Source organism: Pieris brassicae, chromosome 4, assembly GCF_905147105.1.
Source record: "Pieris brassicae chromosome 4, ilPieBrab1.1, whole genome shotgun sequence".
Taxonomy (NCBI): domain Eukaryota; kingdom Metazoa; phylum Arthropoda; class Insecta; order Lepidoptera; family Pieridae; genus Pieris; species Pieris brassicae.
The window spans coordinates 17,667,297-17,690,370 of record NC_059668.1 but is presented as its reverse complement, the minus strand read 5'-3'; the positions used below and the strand labels follow the sequence as shown (position 1 = coordinate 17,690,370).

The 23,074-nt window shown below is 32.4% G+C and overlaps 1 protein-coding gene and 1 non-coding gene across 8 annotated transcripts in view; one reads left to right on the top strand and one right to left on the bottom strand.

Moving 5' to 3' along the window:
* The window catches only part of LOC123708034 (uncharacterized protein C18B11.02c-like), a 231,375-nt gene that overhangs the window by 45,880 nt on the left and 162,421 nt on the right, over positions 1 to 23,074 (top strand). Inside the window, exon 1 of one of the 7 annotated variants that reach the window (XM_045658486.1) lies at positions 21,148 to 21,231. The exons of 5 other annotated variants lie outside the window; for them this stretch is intronic. The gene's annotated coding sequence lies outside the window, so the exon portion shown is untranslated. Of the gene's footprint in view, positions 1 to 21,147; positions 21,232 to 23,074 lie in introns of those variants that run through there. One more of the 7 variants, XM_045658487.1, reaches the window with a different exon arrangement.
* Trnaq-uug lies at positions 12,296 to 12,367 on the bottom strand. The gene has a single exon. It is a non-coding gene; the product is annotated as a tRNA-Gln (tRNA).

Below are 23,074 nucleotides of genomic sequence, written 5' to 3'. Positions count from 1 at the left end.
ATCCACGTACTAGCATTAATTACGAAACACGTGTAACCAGGCAGCTAATTAAAATTTACACCCGCGACTCTGTATGGATTAGGTTTTATGAAAAATAAGAGTTTGTATTAATTTTACTTTGTATTAGGCGTTTTATGAAATCATAGATCACGCACCGCATACATTCTCGCCTTACCCATACAGTTAGCTTACCATGAACTTAGCGATATTAATGATTTATTCTAAAGATAATTGACAGTTGAATGGTGTTCTATAACAAAACGAATGACGTCATTTAATTCAACATCATAAACCCATTATTGTTGTTATTATTATTATTATGTAGTACAAATACTTATTATTGTAATCGGGATTGGAAACGCTATTGAACTTCGTGGTAATCCTATGGTGGTGATTTTGTTACTATTATTGTGTTCTCTAATATATGAGGATATAAATGAAGTGTTAAGACGGACTTTGACGGAGTACGAGTTGAAGGCAGTAATGTATTTGATATACCAGAGTCATAGAACGCGTTCTCTTGTTTGAATCTCATCCTTGGAATGTATTGTTCGTTGAATTGTCATTGGTCAACAGCTTTTCTTCGTCCAAAAACAATTGCAACATTTTGTTTGCGTCTATTGTTTCACACATCACCTTCATTAGCTCACACTTGATTCAGGCGTGCAAAAAAGGCATACAAGGGTCACAGTAATGTAAGTTTACAGTCACTATATCACCTGTGTGTCGTTTTGACCTTACTGTGACCTCTGTGAAAAATTCATAGTGGACATACAATTAATTTTAAGTGTTTTCTGAAAACAATTTGTGTTAAAATAATGGCAACCAATTTTAACAATATTTTTGTGTAAATGTATCTTTTGTTTGGAAGTTTTGAACAAAAACTTTAACCAAAACATCTTGGGTTCATTACAAAATCTTTTGTTCATTGTTTCCGTTTTATTGCAATATTTTAAAATCTAGGGCACATTTTATAGACACAACTAATCAGTGATAACTATTTTTTTATTTGGTAAAATTTTAAGCCTTTATTAAAATAAAATAATTATAGCTTTTAATTATTTTGCTAAAATATATGACAATATACATTTTTCAATCTGAGTCTATTCTGACCACCTCTGCTTAATATAATGTTGTTGTATGTAAGTAACTTAATAAAATCGTGTTTATTAAATTATTAACATATCAAGAAGTAAAAAGAAGTTAAAGAGGTTTTATTTAAATGTGTTTGTACTGATGTGTAGTACTAGCTTAAACCAAAGTCAAAATCATGTTACAGCCTTATAGCTACACAGCCAAACAATTATATGAAACATGTAAATTATAACATCTTATATTTTTCTGAATGATTATTTAATTAATTTCCGTTGAAAATTCGCAATATAAGCGTGTTTAACAAATTCAAAAGGGCATTCAAGATTCATGTCAGAGTGATCTTAATAGGCTAAAATTGGGACGGCTAATGACGAATTATGTGTGTCGCTCGTATAAACATAACATTAAGTTTCTAATGTAAATAAAATACATTTTTGTAATGAGAAATAAAGTTCTTTATACATTAATACCTCAAAATACAAAACTTTTCATTTTATTCCATTTTCAAATAAGAATTCTTCCAAGTTTTCGCCACACAGTTTACTGCCGACACGTTTCAGTAAAAAACTCGCAACATAAAGTTGCATTAAGTTCCGCTGCAATAAGGTTCTATTCCCACACTTGCGTCTTGGCACACACGCCCGCGTCCGTCATCCACTTAGCCGTGTACGTGGTTTAGTTTATAATGTAAATGTGGAATGAATCGACCGCACGCCCTACTAGGGTTGATCACAGTTGAAACCGAATTAAGAAAAAATAAATATTTTTAATATTCGTTAGATCCTGAAATATACTCTTAAATAGTGTTCTACAGCCCATCCATGACGCTTTTTCTCTATTGAGACATGCCATATTTACATTATGCACTTTCCATGGGATGGAATGTCCATCCCATTGTTGTTAAGTCTTAGGACAGTAAGCGTAGAACCGACTAATTTACGTACCCATCTGAGGTTGGGTTTCAGGACATTACTAGGACTTGCAGTTGAAATTTTAGATACTAAGTAAACATGTAAACTGTCATCGCCGAAGTAGAGGAACCCATAAGACAGAGGCTGTGCTGGTACATTGTGCTCTACATTATTATATATGTCGTAGAAATATATCGTTACTCCATCAATATAGAAATCGTCATTAGCGGACGTCATGTGGTTGCCTGGAAGACATCGCTTGAAAACGATAAGGCCGCCAGTTGCCCTAGGTTTCATTTAATTATATCAATTGTATTATGTTTCTGCAACAAAGTGTTAATAAATAATAAATAAAGTGCGAGCACAAATGACACGAGTAATTATCGTATAGTATTTAATTTAGATTGATTCATTTTAACATTATAAATAACACTTAGATTAAATTCTAACAAGCAGCGGGTTCAAGGCACCGATCTCACTTTTAATCACAATCTACTCAACCACAATCGGTCCAACGTCTCATCACCACAATGTTCCACTGAATACTCAATCAGAACAACCCTGCGGTTGTGAACGCACTGTCCAAAGTCAAGATGGCGCGATGTGTGTGTGTGTGTGTGTTGTTCGTTTCTGTTAGTGTAAATATTCTGGAAAAGTCACTATATGGAGTTAAAAATTTCTCAGAGTCGTTGACAATCACAACTTTGACAGTTCAACGTTCGGTCGGGTCAGCTAGTTAGTAGTGTTCGTGTTTTTGGATGTTATCAAGTAAAATATGCAAATTATTGGAACGTTATATTATTTATGTATTAACTATCGCTAAAACTATGATAATTGCATTCGTTTATATGTAAATTCGTCCAAAACAAAATTCAAAGATTTGTTTAAAAACTTATCTAAACTTTTGAACAATGATTTAAAATACTTATATTACCATAATTAGGTATTATAATTCAACGTTGCTATTACCATAACTTGTTAGGAGGTTTATTTAAATTTCCAATAGTAAAATAGAAAGAATATATTAGTTTCAGAGTCCAGAGATGAACAAATTTGCAACGAATGCCAGGTAGCCCTAACACGGACTTTGAAACAAACCTTTCAGATTTTCCGAGACACGGTGTTGTTGCAATCTTTTTTATTCTTGTTTTTTTTTATAAACTGGTAATTCACTCCGGTTATAAACTCCTGCTGAACAGCTATAGGTAGAGAGTTATTTTTTTTGAGCAAAGTTTCTTCTCGTCCGTCTACGTTTATTTGAGAATTGCCAGTAAATGTTAATTTAGAAGCATTTAAAATGTATTTCTTTATTGACGTTCATAAGTACACTTATAACATTTTGTTACCTAACTGAAAAAAGGGTTTTGCTTAATATATAGTAGGTATAAAGTGCTGGTTTCAGCTGCCATTGTCACTATATGTAACATAGCTCGTAAATTAACAACGTCAAAGTCTTATCAGTTAAGTTAATACACTAGTATACCACTACATTTATTTGATTTGTCAATGTTGCTAGATCACCAAATCCACAGACTTTTTGATAGTCTGTCGTAGTAGTAATTTCATAGTCATTGTTATTAGTGTCGGAGCAAAGCGTTAGTGTTAGTTGCCATTGTCATAATAATTTAATAACATAAAAGTCGGATTAGTTCAAAAGCGTTAGTACTTGTGGTTTATTTGATTTGTCAATGATTCTAGATCTACAATTTAACCGATTTTTCAAAAGTAATAATGACTATGGAGTCATTATTATTATTTAAGGTTGTCTATCATAACTTTAAACCTTTTAAACTTAAAGCCAATCAAAATTAAAGTAATCTTTGACACATTTAGTTCCTGCTGTTCGTTGACTGTTGTTTAACTCTGTAGTCGATTCAAGTTCGGTCGCTGGAGGAGTACACGAAATTTGTTTAATAAATTCGGGATGCTATAAATACAGGCAACATAGAACCAAGTAGAAACTTTTAAAAAGTAGACTCTAAAAGCTCTACTCGACATTAAAAGCCCGATGCCATCAAACTAATTTTTTACGTCATTATCTACAACAATTGTTTGTGAAATTCAGGTTCAAATCATCTACAAAATTTTCTCTTTGAACTTTGAACTTCATGAAATATTAGTGTAAAAAATGATCGTATTTCTGTATTTCATAAAGTTTGCTACTTTAGTATTCAGTGCCGTAGTGCGGGAACTTTGCTCTTGCTGTTTCAGTTCCAAACTAGTTCATGTTTTAAGTTATGTAAATCTGTTTTATTGTCACGTTATTGGTGAATTGTTAGTCTTCCTACATCAAGTCTAGAGAAATTGATTTAATGTTAAATTTTCTTGCTATAAACTTCATGAAGATTTAATATACTATACGCCTTGTTATGAGATCTTAAAGTGTATTAGAATCGTATGTTAGCATGTTTGAACTGACAATTTCCCAGGCCGATATTGTAGTACATATATTATCAGACACTTTGCTTAGTAAAATCATTTAATAAACTAATTAAAGTCGTGTGTGTGTCTGTTATAGATATGCTTGCACTTTGTCTTATGTTGGTACCTCTTATAATTATAATTGTCAAGAGAGGCGGCCTCCACCAGTGAAGGAAACACTAATAATGATTAGATTTGATTCATATTGGGCAATCGAAAAAACCACAAGGATCAACGGTTTTAAACTGATTATACTTTGACATATAATGATAGTGTCATCTTCATATATATATATAAATTATTTTATATGTAAATGTAAAATATATATGTATAAATGAATTAGTGTTCGTTTTCTGGCTAAAATTTGAGAATGGCTGGCCTGGATTTGGGTAATTATAATGTGTAAATATTTTATGACTTTTTTGAAATTATAAATTGTCACTTGGTTGTCATATAATTTGTTATGACTTCAGAAACTCGTGTTTAATAGCTGTAGCTTGAGGTTCGTTTTAAAAATGTTTTATTTAATTTTTAAACATGTATAGTTGTTACGAAGTTCACCTGGTCATCTAGTAATAAATGTAAATAAAAGACGAAAGCTCTTACTATATTGAAGAGTTCAATACAAGTTTTATAGCAAATATTTTATACGAAAGTAATACAACTATTTTCTTTAACGTATCATTCATCTTGTGAAATTATGTTGAGTTTCAATACGTTTGCATTTCACCGTCGCTAACGTTCCCAATACCTCTTTTCATTTTTATAATCTGTATAAAGAATATGAAGATATTCTGATGAGAGTCGATATTGGAAACCATATTGAATATTTGCGTTCGACAAATGCACCTGCAGGCGCTCCAGATATTACTTGCGTCGTATTTGCCCCAATGTTTATGGCCCGATTTTTACCTTGAAGCTTCGATATGATGGAAGATGAAGGATTACGCAAAATAGTTGTCGGTGATTCATCTCCGTACAAACAGTGAGAAATGTTTAGTTCCCTTTACTTTTAGAGATATTTTATGATGGAAGAACTTTTTAATAGGCTTTCTCTCGCAAATAAATTTCTCTTTCATCGTATACTTTATAGGCACAAAGGATTTATTTATTTATTTATAGCATATATGCCAAACAATAAATATACACAAACTTTCATGCTACCTCACCCTACTAACAAATTTTGTTACTACTTACAAAATAAAACATTTTACATTCGTCTCTCAATCTTTCCAAAGCTGACACAATTATATCCAGTTCTGGAATATGGAAGGCTATCCTCGTAAGATTCGTCTTACCCAGTAACTCCGTAACACGCATGGTGCGTTGCTAAATATGCAACTCTGAAATTCTTACACAAATGTGATAATACTTGAAAGAACTAAACTAAAACTATAAAAAGTGCTTTTATAGAAACATAAGTTTTGATGTTCAATACACTCATTGTAGTGACGTAAGCCCGATAGTAAAGCGCTCGGGCGCTAAGGCGCTTTTCTACAGCTCAATGTTTAATGGCGCTTTCGATTCGTTGATAAAGTGAAAAATATTGTACAGCTCTGTACTGTAATTTATTAGCCACAAAACTGTTATTATTTTCTTAATAACCTCCTTGTATATTTTCTTAATAAATTCGACTGTCTTAAAATCCATATTAGCGCAGCAACACTATCGATAAATATTAAATTGTGTTGACTAGGTTTTTCATATCATGCTTAATATCAAATATTAATTGATAAACTGGTATTTTTATGATATGACCAGGTACCATTGATTTCACTTCTTAAAACCGTTGACCATATAACAATTGAACCTTGACGTATATCTTATTAATACACCTACAGTCCAAGTATCAATAACTTGTCTTCTTGATTGATATTTTGCAAATGTGACAAAACATTAACTTAATAATGAACTAAATTTAAATGTCTTGAATGTGTTACCGATTAAATTTGGTTTTAACTTAAAATAAGTAACTTTGTCTCAATACGTGGGTTAGGTACATGCTTACGCTCTCTTTAATTATGTTTAAACTTATAATTTGGACTTACCACCACTATAATACATAAAACCATTGCAGTAGTCACGTCACATTATTTATATCGTTCAAAGCCGATCTCAAAACTCGAAACATAAATCAAGAACTTACTAAATGACAGCCTAGGACAGGTATCACAACTTTGGTTAGTACTAACACTCTCGGTTGCCTTTATAACATTGTGGGTCATAATGAGAATTTAAAATGTGCCTGTTTTTATCTTTATTCTATGTTTTATTTATTTATTTATAAGAAAATGCTGAAAATTCCGGATGAAAATTTTGTAAATTAATAAAACTATTCTGCGAAAAATATCTTTCAATTGCAAGTATGATTAGCGTGTGTAAGCGTTGCTAGGCGACCAATTGACTATTATGATTCTTTTTGCGTAATTAACACATTGAAGGGAAACGTCCAAAAAGACAGTTGACGTCTGTGACATGCTTGATATTTGCGGCACGCTTGCGGTACCTACATTCTAAATTCATAATTATTTATCCATTTTGTGTGTAAGATATAAAAATATTAATCGTTTAGCGTATTTTATACCGGGATAAAATTATCAAAGTTATCGAAAAATAACATGTCAGAACCAAGCTTGGTTTTTGTAGCAACTCCATTTAAAAACAAATGGGTTATAAAATTCACAAACATTTCATTTACGTAAACATTAAATAAGTAATAGATGATTACGAGATTAAAATGTAAAAATCTTCAAAGGCATAGTTTAATAAGATTCTAGATGGCAAACTCTGTACTGCGTTAGTAGGTGAAATTTATTTTTATATTAAATCCTATTAACATTCGTTTGCATTTGTAATATTATTTAAAAAATCCATTACGTTTTTAATCAGATTAGTTTAGAATATAGCTAAGGCCAAGTGTTCTTAACGTTCAATAATATTTCTATATTTAAAGTACTAATCATTGACCTTGGAGTTTTCTATAAATAACTTTTGATTACCTGACTTTTCTTTTCTCATAGTCAGGCTTTATATTACTTTATTGTACCTTTAAATGATTTTATTTAACGCCTATGTAAAAATACATACGTCGTATTGAAACCTTCGCGATTTTAAAATTTGGTTAGGGGAAAGCATATCACGCCATTACCAGGAACTGATTTTGAAAATATTCATCTCAACTGGTATATTTAATGTTAATTAACGAATAATTTAACAATATTTGTAACGATTATTGTAGTTAGTTATTTCAATTTTAATCGTTTATACCAGAACAGATTCGTTGTATTGTGTCAGTGATTGCTCGGAACGTCAAAGGCAGACGGCAGCGGATTCGATTAAATGGTGTATAATCAAGTGACGAGAATCCAAAGGCTAACTGGCAATGTGTACTGTTTGTGTGTGACTTGCATTATACAGGTATCACACGGTATTTCCAGTTCGCAGGTACATTGGGCAGAAGTACTTTTGAATTTCGAATTCCCACTGAATTGTCGGTTTAATTTTCAATTGGTCTATTGAAGTTGCATTTTCACGTAAATGTATTATTAGTTAAACAAGTAGGGGTGATTTTTTTTATTACGTAATGCAATTAGTTTGTAAAGATTTATTTAGATTATGTTTTACATTAGTTAGCATGGTGTAGTTATTGATGTAGCGTGGTATTCGTTGGACCTTTTTATCGTTTGAGCTGCTGTTTGTACGGATGTATCTTTCTGTATGCACAACAGTCCTCATATAATGTCGTGAAGCCGTCGTGTCGTGCACACATTAATCGACCTGTGCATTAGTCTCACCTACTTGCATATTACTCTCAATGGTGAAATCGCTTCTAACAAGATGCGTAAAATTAGTTTTTATAATTAAATGCAGTTTTCATATAAGTTATTTAAGCGTTAGCTTTGTCAAATAGCGCCGAGACCCATCTGCTAAATAATTGAAAGCGCAGTGAATGCAATTACGCGAGCTCGTATCCTGCATTTGTAATGTCTCTGTCTTAATTAAGGCGCGTTGCATGTACCGGAGATGAAGCGCGGGTTGGGTGTCTGTTTTTGAACTTGTTCGAACACGTATTTAGAAGGAACGTAAAGTCCTTACTAGATTGACATGTAAAGGGATTTTACTACTACATTGTCGCTCATGAAATGCCGTATGTGTTTATTATGTTCAACTACAACTATGATTCCATACTAAGCGAATACTTATAAATAAATTCATGCCTCTATAATAACCAACAATACAGAATTATAACATACATTTATTAACACTTCGTTGCATTACAATATAAAAATTGATCATAGTTGTCTACTGTTCTTTTGCGATTTTGATTTAGCGCAATGACTGCTTCGGGTAAAAAGAAGAGTTAATAGGGTTTCCTGCAAGAGGCAGCCTTATGAAGGCCATCCGATGCATAACGTTTTTATTTCTATTTTAAACTGTATTTGAACAAAATGACATACAAAAGTTACATTTAAAGGAAGAATTTCCATATTATAGTTACGGGACTTGATTTTTTTGTTGATAATAGAATGGCTTGAATTGAATATTTATAGCCAACTGTAAGTTATGTTACGTAAATAAAATATATATGATATTATAAGAAAGATATAAGTCATCAAAACATTTCGCATGTCAAGTCTGAGTCAAGAACCTGCAAAATATACATACAAGTGATTTGGCTAATCTTCAAAGGTTTGTTTCCCACATTGCCGAGGAATACAATCGTAACCATTATGGATTCGTTCAATGGTACATTATCACCTAATTTGAGCCTTATTCCCGTGTACTAGAAGTGGTATATTTTGATGCCGCAAATATTCATTTGTTTTAGCATTTCCAGCGTCTCATTAGAGGCAATTAATTTGCAAGACGCGGGATGTAATCAAAGTCGAGATATCAGGTGTCTTATTATCGGGTATTAAGGTCGATAATTTGGGTAGCGCTAATTTTGTGAAGATTGGCAGCGCTGTTTCGTGGATATAGCGGATAGTCAATCAAGTTCGGTACAGATTTGCCAATTAATAGACGAAATGTTGGGTAATAACCCTTATTTATGAAAAACATGCTTCGAACTGATAAATATAACATACCTGCAAAGCTATTCCTAACCAAATTTAAAGAAAAACTTCGTATGTGTTATTATGTTCAACTACAACTATAATTCCATACTAAGCGAATACTCATAAATAAATTCATACCTCTATAATACCCAACAATACATAATTATAAGGTACTAAATTTAACTTATATTTATTGATAAAAGATACTTTTAATACGTTTTGCGTCGACGATATATATTTCAATTATTTATAAACAATAACGACTATTATCTAACAGGTTGATGGGTCTGGTAGTCTAGAAATCCGTCGCATAGTAACCCGTAACCTTTACTGGACGTCGAATCCGAAGATTAATTACTCGCGATACAAATCGCTGCCGCCCGCGTGGACACTGTACTAAATAAAGCACGTAGTATTTGACTATGTACTTACTACTCCTTCCTTGTTCTAAATACAGTACCGTCTGGAGGACATGTGCACCTCGTATTCTGGGCCTTGAGTATTTCGTTTATAATTTATTCTTCATAGAAGTAATGTACGTAATAAATAAATAATTTAAATTATTGTAAACAATAATTGTTCATTTATTATAAAGAATTGATATACTTAATATATACGTATATGTGGATCTGTTTCATTTATTTGCACGTGAAATATGTCTTTCAGTATATGGTAGAAGATTTTCAAAAAGTTTTTATTACCGTTTAAATTTATTAACACACCTGAATTATACAATAAAATCAAAATTTTCAAGTAGAAGAATACTACGAAAATTTTGAATCCTTTCTCTACTAAAAAATACTTATTTATCTATACTTCACAATTACCGTCACATCCAAACAGTGGCAAACGATTATAAAATTAGATCTTGGCAATTACGCCCAGACTAGTCGATTTATTATCGAACTCGAAGAATACCAAGCGTTCTATCGGTATATACCAGGCGATTAGTTAAGCGCGCAGGTTTTGATCTATGTAGAAATACAGATACGTTATTGGTATTTATATAGTAGAGAGATAGACTATTATGGAGGCATTATTTAACCTAGTAGTAAAGTTATCTTATATCACTGGACTTTCTATGTGCAAATAAAATTTGTACGTTCGATGAAAACCATGCCGAGGAATCTTCAACCGGCATTTGTGTTGATCATTAATATCAATTACACTTATTAAAAAGGCACTTTTGAAAGTCAAAATTACAAGTTGAACATAGTAAAAATATGATTCTAATTGTCCCTTCTAAACGGTAGTTTTAAATGGAGAAGAATGCGCAAAAATCTCCATACTAACTCTAAAAATACAAAAAAAAATGTTCTGACAATATTTTGTATACATTGATTTGATAATTATATGTAGAGTACATGGTGTACCCAGAACAAAGAAAAAACTTTTATACTAATATAAAACAAGCGCATGGTCTTATAAAAAAGATATACAGCACATAACTAAATTATTATTTATATACATTATACTCACATATTTACACACATCTTTGTTAAAGATACGCCTAACAATCTACACATATAATATAGGAGATCGTACCAAAACGTAATTTTTTTACCAAACATATACTGTATTTTCTCTTTAATTCACACTGACCGCAATTAAAATCCGCTTCAAAGTGGACACTTTAAAGTATTTTTTTCAAAAGGTTATATTTGTTCTCACTTTATTTGTCGTCCGTTTATTTGCATTGTTATTTGCAGCCGAGACAAACAGACCCACAGAAAGAGCGCGGATTTTTTTTTAACAAATACAATGACAAACACTGATGCTATATGTTTACTTGGAAATTTTTATACAAAACCAAGTAAATTTGTCGCACGAGTAGCCAGAAAACCATTAAACGTTTTTAATTATATGAAAAAGAGCTTAATTATGTGCATACAATAATTTACGCAAAACTTTGTATTCCGCCACAGAAATAAATTGAAATGAACACAAATAAGCAATTTTACCTTTGAAAAATGGACGTAACATTAAGCTTTCTTAATGTTACGACCTTTCCTACGAAGGTTCTTTGATGAATAAACTCTAAATTTTATCTTGAAAATTGATAGAAGAACGTTATATCAAATCTTTCTTAAAAATTAATATTAACATAGAATGCGGCTTAATTTTAATTAGTAAACGAATTTGATTTGACTTTTAAGAGACACTTACAACGGGAGAGATGAACCTTTTTAAACATTGAGAATTAACCAATGTCATGTTTAATCTTCCTTTAATTTTTCAAAGATTTGAATTATGAATTCCATTGCGGTAGTCTGAACCCCGAAATATAATCACGGTCGCTTCATTATGAATGTGGTTCTCTCCAGAGGCTTGTGGAGCCTTCGGTAGGCTTCGGAGAAACCAATTTCGTTGTGTATTACTCATTTATCGAAATCACAGATGTCTTATCGGAACCCTTTCGCACTAGGAGGATTGAAAATTTTATTGCTCGGAAAGGGTTTGGATACTTCATTAATAATAACCAGGACGTAGTTTGGGCTGACCATAGTCAGACTTGAAAGTTTCGATCGAGTTTTCTAGTCCGTCTATTTTAATTACCGGAGATTTTTTCAAGTGGTGTGACCAAATTGTAGATTATATAAAATGTAATCATATTTTAGATTGTATTTTTGTTAAGTTATTAATAAAAAAAAATCAAATTCTCCAAGATAAACTAAAAGTTCTAAACACCATCAGAAATTTATTTAAATTCAGTCGTGTATAGGAAAAGTATGTATTACAGTAAAGTCATTTTTTTTACTATCTATAGACTATGAATTAATTTAGGAGATATAAAAAAGAAAAAAAAAAGACAGGTTCCACCGAGATTTGAACTCGGATCGCTGGATTCAAAGTCCAGAGTGCTAACCATTACACCATGGAACCGATGAATGTTTGACCGAAAATTACGAACAGTTTATACAAGGCACGTATAACATGTACTTACGAATGTTTCTAACTGGTTTTGAATATAATTTTATTATAACATATGTTATCTTTTTATGTTGTACTATTAACGATGTTATAAATCTCTTGATTGATAATAATAATGTTGTATCAATTAATTAATTATTGTTTATTTGTTTTCCTTTTATTGCATCCGATAACCTGATATTTTTAAATAACTAAATATTACTTGACCATCTCTCTTTAAAATTTAGTTTCTAGTGTTTTATTTACTAAGCTTGTTAGAGAACACTTATTAGCGATAGGGACGCTCTTAATTAAGTTTTTATATAGCTTATAAGGAACTGTCAATAGATAACTCTTATTAAAAATACTTCAGTTAAAAAATTAATCAAAACTGCATTATACATTTTGAACAGACAAAGCTTCATTTCACATAAATTTTAACTTTTTATGATCAAATACTCAGTAAAATCGCATACGAGTTGGTAAAGTTGTCGAGTTAGTAATGAATGAGTGCGGGAAAACTCCCTAATTGGGGATTATGAAACAAACAGAAAACCAGGACTCAGACAAATCGCAACGTTGTTCAATGTGCACTTTTCCACTTACCATACTTATAAGTCAAACAGGTACGGTAAACTAGACTTCCTTTAACTACATTTATATGATTTCAGATTAAAAAGTTTTGTGAATAGGTAATGTTACTTAACCTTGGCAAATCGCGCCACGTATTCGTTATTTGATATCACTTTTTTATAATTTTGTGTAAGTTTATAAGATTTTGTTTGTTGAAAGTAAACAGTTCTTTCTGAAGAACGCGTTTTGGCCTCAACTCACCGATGGATATCGCATTCTGATTAACAAGCTAGGTCTGGATAATCATAGTAGCTTACACTTTGGAATCAGTTTTCCTTTACTATTTAATTGATGTTTTTAAGCCTTTATTGCCTTATCATATTATACTTCTTACTTTAAGTTATACTTCTACTATAGTGTAATTTTTTCTACAAATATAGACAATACATTTTTTGGAAAGATGTTTGTCTTGTCACGCTATAGTAGAATAAGTTCTAATGCTTTTGTTTATTTTTTCTTAATGTATCAATGTCAATGTGTGCCGATGACAAGCTTTTGTAAAAAAGTTAAAATACTGTACGCTTTCAAAACCACGACACTTTGAGCAGGGACATTTGTGAAAATTTGTTCCCAGTTTTTACCAGACGCCAGTTTATACTTTCTGATACCTCATTAATATCATCATTATCATATGCTAGATGTATAAAAATATAATAAATTTAACATTGGTATCGTTAAATAGTAACTGTAGATTTAATTAGTCAGTATGACTAACTTATCAATTACAGACTCCAAAATGGGTAAAGCTTGCGATTAAATGTAAATATCCGTCAATTTCAAAGATGATGTTACACTCTTGTCTTCTTTGCGTAACCGGTGTTTTGTCGGGAGTTCTAGAATGGAGTCCAAGCACCATAACCTGCGTTGATTATTATTAATCCGGATTTAGAAAAATGATAAGTACTTATATATTATGCTTGTTTCGTATAAATATTAATTCGTAACTTACACACAATTTGATATAATGAATATGAAAATACAGCCCAATCTCTATCTTAACAGCTAAATCCAAAATCCTAGAAAAAACTATTAACTTAAGAATAATATCCTACCTTAATAAATACAATCTTCTCTCACCAACACAAATTGGTTTTAGGTCAAATTGTAGTACTGAAGATGCTATCCTAGCCGTTATAAATTACCTAGTTGAACGCCTTGACCGGAAACAAAAGTGTCTTACACTATTTATCGACCTCAAAAAGGCTTTCGATACTGTTTGTGTTTCAACTCTGATTAAGTGCCTGGATAATATTGGCACTAGAGGAGTCTTTTTCAACCTCTTGACCAGCTATCTGACAAATAGGACTCAAAGAGTTAAGCTAGGTAACTTAATTAGTAACGTGAATGAAAACCCGATTTCTTTCGGCGTCCCTCAGGGCACGGTTTTAGGGCCAACGCTGTTCTTGATATATGTCAATGAAATGTGCAATACCAAAATCAATAAAGGTATCATCACTTGTTATGCTGATGACATGGCACTAACTTTTTATGGGGATACATGGGAGGAAACTTATAAAAACGCTGAAGCGGATCTTCACAAACACGCACACGCACTTGACCAGCAGTCAGCTAACTATTAACCCACCTAAAACTAACTTCATAACTTTTGCTATACGTGATAAGAGCCAACCCCCCTCTAATCTTAACTTAAAATTACACAAACTAAATTGCAATTGTACTGAAGACTGCGGCTGTGACACGCTGCTTAGGGTGAAACAGATTAAATACTTTGGTGTGATTATTGACCAAAATGTAAACTGGCACGCCCATGTTGATGCAGTAATAAAAAGGATACGTAACTTAAGTTGGATTTTTTGCAATCTACATCATGTAGCGGAACCAAACATCATATATACCGAGTATAAAACATTAGTTCAATCTGTTATCACCTACTGTATCACAGTATGGGGTGGTTGTGCGAAAACCAAAGTTCTAGCACTTGAAAGAGCTCAGAGAGCAATTATAAAAATAATGTTACTAAAAAATAAAAGTTTTCCAACTGAAGAGTTGTACAAGTCTTGCAAACTACTGACCATACGCCAGCTCTATATTCTCCGTTGTGTTGTTAGGAGACACGAATCCTCTCCACATAGAACAGGCACACCTCAAAAAAGGACCCAACATAATATAATAAGCTACACAATTTGCAAGACTATCTTTGCACGTAATCAATTCAACAATCGCTCAGCTTATCTTTATAATAGTTTAAATTTAACCCTGAGCTTTCATAATCTTATTAAATTATGAAATTTACTTAATTACTTTTTTTTTAACTTTGTCCCGCGTACTATGTGAATCTGTTAGGAATACTATGTTACTGGAGTTGTGTAGACTTTGCACTACTTTGGGTGGGATGTCTGTTTTATGACGTGTTGACCGGTAGAGAGTGGGGGGGGGGGTATAGTCGTCAGGTTGTCAGTCGGCCGCGAGGCGTTCAACCTGCTGCGAATGGTTGTCCATTAGGTTAATAATCTAAACATGAATGAAAATGTGTAATTTATTTTCTACTGTATCATTTATGTGTTATAGAATGTCATATTTACTACTCTGTTACTGTGCAACTATGTTACCAACGCGTGGAAAATATATAGATAAATATATATATAAACGCAAAACGCAACGCACTCGCGAGCCCTCTGGCATTGAGAGTGTCCATGGGTACGGTACGGTATCACTTAACATCAGGTGAGCCTCCTGCCCGTTTGCAGCCCCTATTTTATAAAAAAAATATATAGAAAAAGTATATGATGGCTTGGTCATAAATGAAATTTCAGCTGCATATTATATGAAGGGGTATATCTGATGCTTTAACTATAGAGAGGTAAATGCCAGTCACAAAGTTTATTGTTATAAATATTGAAGCTTATATTTAAGTTATTAAGATCACTTACTCAACTCAGAAAGAATAACAACGTTACTGTGACAACTCTGTTTTCTTTTCTGTCTCGAGGATGTAAAGGACATTCTTCAGATTTTTATGAAAGCTAATCAATATAATTTGATAATTAACAAAATGTTACTTTGTTATCTATTTATACAGTCTATTTGTATTTATATGTTGTTGTTAGCAATTAATATTTAAATATTTAGAGTGCTTAGATAGAATATAATATTATTAACATTCAAGAAGTAACAGATTGGATTGAATTAAATAAATAATCGTTCATCTATATATATATAAATGAATCCCTATTTCCCTTGGTCACTGCATCACGCGGGACTGAACGGCTGGACCGATTTCGCTAATTATTTTTTTGTTGTGTTTGGTGGGCAGGGCAGGTATATAAAAAAAATCTGAAAATTGCGTGGAAAATTGAAGAATACTTAACCACCATATTAAGTAATCATGACTTTTGTACCGATAGCATTTTTTTAAAGTGCAATGTGCTTTTACTATTCAAACTTTTGAAGAGGATGAGAATAAAAATTAATACCGTTTAAAAAATGCTTCGATCGGAGTTTTTATATTGATAAAATACATATAAAATCATTATTACAGTCGCTATTTGTTTGTGGCATTTATTTTGAAAATCCATGTTTTTCACATGGCCAGTTATATGTCAGAATATCAACAAAACAATTTATATACCTACGCGCCAGAAAATCATATAACGAATGTTGTATATCATAAAGCATTTAGTTAATTATACCAACTTGAAATCAATATTCATAGTTAGACAGGACAACGTCTGTCGGGTCCGCTAATCTTATCAAAATACTTGTGATTGTTATTGTGATTATAAGATAAACGACTGTAATTAAAATTAAGACCAAAATATTTGGGACTGATTTGTTTCATTTCATAATAAAAACTAAAACGTTATGATAACAGAGTTGTTATCAATTAGACGGCAAAATTTGACAATAACCCTTATATAAATAGGTACATAAGAGTCGAGTCAAGACGTAGAATGGCTCCCGTATGTCAAAAACATAAGATTTTTAAATTTGGGACACATACCTTATATATAGGTGCTTTGAGATATGTCTCGACTTTAAATCTTACCGTAAGATTCTTTAGTATGTACTCAGACTTCGTTCATAAAATATTTATTCTTATTCTGTAAATGTTTTTATTTGAACAACTTGTCTAGGTATGTATTAAACCCTCAACTGTGGCAAAACGAAGCGTATAATTTCATCCATCAATTTTATTGTTTGTTTGCGTGTTCTGTTATCATGAAGGTATCTGTAATAGCTGAACATCGCTTTATTGGCCGTCGTGGTAATGAAATTAAATTCTACCCAACTGCCAAGAAAAGTGTCTATTGTTTCAATGTACGAAGAAATAAAAAAATTGTTCTATATTATTGGTCCTCCGTCGGGACACAGGCCTAGTGAGAAGATTAAAAAGGACAAAACCATTTGAACTAGTCAATTAGTAGTATTGTCTTTTGTTAAAATAGCTTTTACTCATTAAGAAAAACACTTTTTTAACGGATAAATGCTATGTATTATTATTAAAACCGTGACCACGCACGCTGAAAAGTACGCGAAACTTCGGAAAAAATTTAAAATTTAGAATTATGTAAATAACTATAAGTTTTAATAATATTACATAGCTTTAACCCGTTCAAAAAGTGTTTTTCTTAGTGAATTAGTGTAATTGTACTTTAATATTATGTGCATACAGTGAATGAAAAAAAAATTGAACACAAGAACAGAGTGTCTTTCCTTTAATAGAGACTATACGTAGCGTTATTGGACACTTATGATAACAATTCTTTTTAGTAAATTAGCTTAGACTTAAATTACTTTTTAGTCTTAAGTAAGGCTAGATCGTAATGTTCCATGATGTCGTAGTAAAGACACATGCATATAAAAAAAATATTATTGGTGTAGTTGTTAGTGGTCTCTGTTCGAAATTCCGGGTTGTGAGAGGGGAGTAGTCCGCGTCTTATGAATTAATATACCTAATTGGTTTACTACTTGCAATGGTAAAATGGTATATACTTGACTCAAAATTTCTTATTGAATACTTTTTTTTTATAAAAACGTCCGTGGAATATTTAGAGTTTTGGGATGTTTGAATATCCTTTGTGAGCTCACAAATTACGTAATATTGTGATTGAGTTGGACATCTGTTCCATTGTAGTGTGAGAGTTATAGAGCAGTGAACTTGTGTCCCTGCTCTCACACTGTGTGCCCAATATCTCCATAGTTGAGACTCACCACTGTTGCCGAACCGGCATAAAGATTTTATGGATTAATTATGACTACTATTAGTAATTTGTTATTACTTACTCGTAGTGTTAAACCGTTGTGAAACCACCGCTTATTTACAAGGCGCGCTAGAGCGTTGCCGTTCTGTTGAGTACGCTCTATTCTTAGGTCGTATTTAACTAAAATCAGAAAGCACACAGTCCCGATAACTTGGAGAAGTTGACTGGTTGCAAGCACGAGACCTCGAGGCCGACGCACTTAAGGTACTTATAGGCCTTACCGACCAGGCAACAGCAGTTCCAAAGACGGAAGAATGAAGTTAGCTATGCAACACGACTTTCAGTAACGAAGAACGCGATAAAAGAAAGAAAACAAAATTAACCAAAATACTCAAATCTTATCGCTTAATATTTAATTGAATGTTAAACTCAAGTTTAATGCTAAGTATCTTAAGTGCACTCTTAGAGAAATTAATATCTCTCGTCGCCACTACAAGTGAATTGATTAATTTACTTTAATTAATTGTAGATAACTACGCTTTAAGTGAGGGATGTCACCTTATATGATTGAATATATATGTATATGGTACAATACGCTTTTGTGGTTATACTACTCTATTATGAATAATTAATGTAACTGCTATAATGTTCAGGACTTGGTGAACTTCGCACAAAACATTAGGATAGATTATATTCATAACTCCGTAATTTTTTTAGTTTTTCGATTTAATTAATACGTTTATTGTGTCTAGCTAATAGTGAATTTTCTGCTTAAAATTATATTGTTCTATGTAATAATTGTTACCAACAATATTTTTAGTATTTTATAATTTAATGTAATATAACAAAATACCTTATTTCTTCAAATTACACGAATTTCTTTGTAACATTTATAGAGTAATGTTTTGTATAATTGTTACGGTATTTTTCTGTTAACTATGTTCTGAGTCTAACTAAAACATTGAGGATGCAATAGTTTTTCATTTGAATAAAATACTACTTTATAAAACTACAGCTAGTTATTTTTTTTATATAGAACAGGGGGCAAACGGTCAGGAGGCTCACCTGTTGTTAAGTGATACCGCCGCCCATGGACACTTTCAATGCCAGAGGGCTCGTGAGTGCTTTGCCGGCCTTTTATGAATTGATACGCTCTTTTCTTGAAGGACCCTGTGTGGAATTAGTTCGGTAATACTTCAGTGTGCAACTGGTTCCAAGTTTCAGCAACTAGTCATTAACAATGTTGATGGAAACCCTATTTGTAGCGCATGATGTACAATTAATTAGTAATCAGTAATCACTCGATCGCAAAGCAAACGTCAGAGTTCAGATTAATGTTAAACTTTTAATTAATATTACCAAATAACAGTTTATTTTGTCGGTTATTCATATCCGTCGAATTTTAACAATTATAATGAAACCTATATAATTATATTTCCGATGACGCACGGAATGCTGGTCATGTTACATGGGTAGGCGGGTTTCTATGGCAACAAGTGATAACTGATACATGTATTATCCAAGTACAAAAACTAAAACCATAAATACGTATATCACGGCATTTCTCTGAACACAACCAAATCATAAAAATCGATATCATTGGGCGTAAAATTAAAAATGAAGTCGTATTTTCTCAAGAGATTTAATATCGGGCTGACGTCTGGGTTGGGGTCAATGAACTAAATGAGTTTCTATTAAAATGACGAGTGGGCTAACAATGTGTTGGAGATATTAAATATTCTGAAACGAACTCAACAGGGCCTCAAGTTTATATGGAATAGCTGAGAGCGTAGTTAATCAAAATTTACCAAGTTATGGTACATAAGTAGAAAAATCACTTCATCATGGAATAAAGAATACTGTTCTCACATGGAATACTGTTCTCACCTCTGGGCGGGGGCTCCCCAGTACCAGCTCCTTCCACTTGACCGTATCCAACGAAGAGCGGTTCGAATCGTCGATGACCAATCCCTCTCCGAGCGGCTCGATCCTTTGGCGTTGCGTAGAGATGTGGGGTCACTCTGCATCTTCTACCGCATTTACCATGGAGAGTGTTCAGAGGAGTTGTTCGGATTAATACCTGCAGCTGAGTTTCAGCATCGGACGTCGAGGCAAAATACAAAATTCCACCCGTATCACCTCGACGTCCGACGTTCCACGACTGAGCGTTTTTCAAGGCAATTTTTGCCGCGCACCACCGCTATGTGGAACCAGCTGCCCACTGAAGTATTTCCGAACCAATTCGACTTAGGGTCGAGAAAGAGAAAGAAAAGAGCGTACAAATTCTTAAAAGGCCGGCAACGCACTCGCGAGCCCTCTGGCATTGAGAGTGTCCATGGGCGGCGGTATTACTTAACATCAGGTGAGCCTCCTGCCCGTTTGCCCCCTATTTTATAAAAAAAAAAAAACGTAAATATAAATTTATTTTAATATAATTTGGGTATTTAATTCAATGAATGAAGCAAATTCACGTTTAAAATAGATAATATACATAAATTCATAATTCTGTTTTGTAAGTTTTTTAACCTGTTTTAGCGACAATATAATGGATAAAACAGATACTCAAATTAATTTAATTGTTCAAAGCGTCAATAAATATTAAGCTATCCTAAACCCCCTTATAAAATTACTAATACACTTACTTTTATAGCCTTCGGCAATTTACATCCAGTAATGCTTTGTTAATAATACATATTGCAACAGAAAATAACTAAAACTACTTATGTCTTACTAAAACAATTTGACCTAAATATCCATAAAAATGTCGCAGCAAAAAACTACTAAAAGAAAAGGTTAATATCGTTTAAATATTATATCACTATCATCATAAAGATTAAAAGCTCATCATAGTAGACAAGCGCAATGCATTCAAAACAAACAACCCCACCGTGTCCTGTAAACATGTGCAACCCTTTCTTGGCGCCAATGGATGACCATCCAGCTGCCAGTATCACTCTAGCCGTCGAAACGATAACACGTCTCGAGCTTTCGCGAGTGAATTACGAGTGTTAGTTTTTATATTTATACCCGGTTAACAGAAGGGTTTGTATTCGCTTATCCTATATTTACTTTTAATATCTTCGATAGCCTTGTTCTAGTTGAATATCATGTAGCAAATGATAGTCACTTGTTGCCGGCGTAGAGGTATCGCGTCGTAGCTATGCAGCCGTTTTATGTTTCCAATTTGTGTCGTAGCTCTCGTAGATTCTTGTAGCAGTTACATTTATTACAGATTTACTTTTAATGTAAAATGTTTAGTCTAAAATAGTTTCAATGCTGATAAGGCTAAAGTTATTACAATGTAATTGAAATATGGAACCTTTCATACTACAGTGTAATATTTAACTAAAAGATTTTGTTAGAAAACCAAATTAAAAGTGTGTGTAGTTCTGTTTTAACCTGTGTTAAAAAGCCGTGAATTTTTCCTCGTTTTTCAAAGGATCCTATTTAAATAACGTGAGCAGAACGCGGGTTTTTTGTCCGAAATAGTTCATTCATAGCCGTTTCATATGAAATTTTTCATGTTATATGACTTCGTCTACGAACATTAAAAAACCTTTAAGCTTTTAATTGGTAAACTACACATTTATATTAAATAAATGAACGCTATTTCAAGTTTCATTTTTTTTAACAATAGATGGATTGATTTTAAACCATTAAACCAAACTTAATATGATTTATAAACAATTCCCTTATTCGTAACGAAAATTAGTGTTATTGTAACTTTTAATTAAAGAGCTTATAGTCTTTCAATACAAAGGTAAGTACAATTCGACTGAAAGGGACTAAGGAGTCGAGACTGATTTAGTTTTTATGAATAATATTTATTTTTTGCAGATTTAAAAATATTTAACGGATATTCGAAACGTACTATGAACCTTAAATATTACATTATCAAGTTAATAATGACAAAATGTTGACTATGTAGTTTGACTAATAAATATAAAAAAATAAAGCTATAATGGGACGTTACCAATACAAACCTTAAAATCAGCGTAGTGCGAATTGAAACAGGAAGAAAATATGTTAAAAGTTTGCAGCATCTCAATTGCAGATGCATGCAACCGAAGAACAAAATTAAACATGGATCCTCACAAGAAGTTCAATATCGTGATCCAGCTCAAGTTTCGTTGACACAGCCTTTTGACAGGGTTGTCGTATAATGTAAAATAGGGCTGCCAAAAGTATTATTTGGAAGATGCTCGAAAAATTATTCAGTAACATACTCAACTATTTTCGTTGGTTTCTGCAAGCACTACCTATTTAAATAATACTTCTTTTAACGATAGAAATGAAGCTGGCTGCTATTTTTCTAAAACTGAAGCAAATGATGTAAGTTCTATCTTCGTCAATAGATGGCGTCAATCCAGTGAATCTCATAATAATATCAAATTATCTGTGAACTGGTTGAGCCATTCTTTTGCTGTCTACGACTTTAGAAGCACTCGAAACGTCGATTTATATAAATAATGTAATAAATTCGCGCATAAAATAAACTTACAACGTGAAGGGCGTTAGACGAGTTTCATTTAAATAATCATAATCTGTTTATAACGGCCTATGTCAGAGTTTATGCAAAAATTTGGCGAGTCTCATGCTAAATTAATTAATTCACGTGGTAAATTTAAATAATTATTTTTGGTGGCAACCCTACGTAGTCTAGTAAGCGTCGTGAGTCGTGGGAATGATTGATAACCCTCGAAACTAACATATTTATCAAACTAGAAACGACTTTCAGACTATTTCAACATTCATTCTCCTTCAATTTAGCTGTAATTTTAACTTCGACGTGCACTGTCTGGGCTTTTTACTAAAGAAAATAGGGTATTTTTTTACTGAGATTTTAGCGATTCTTGAGTAAATTTGTGTTGTTTTATTTTTGTCG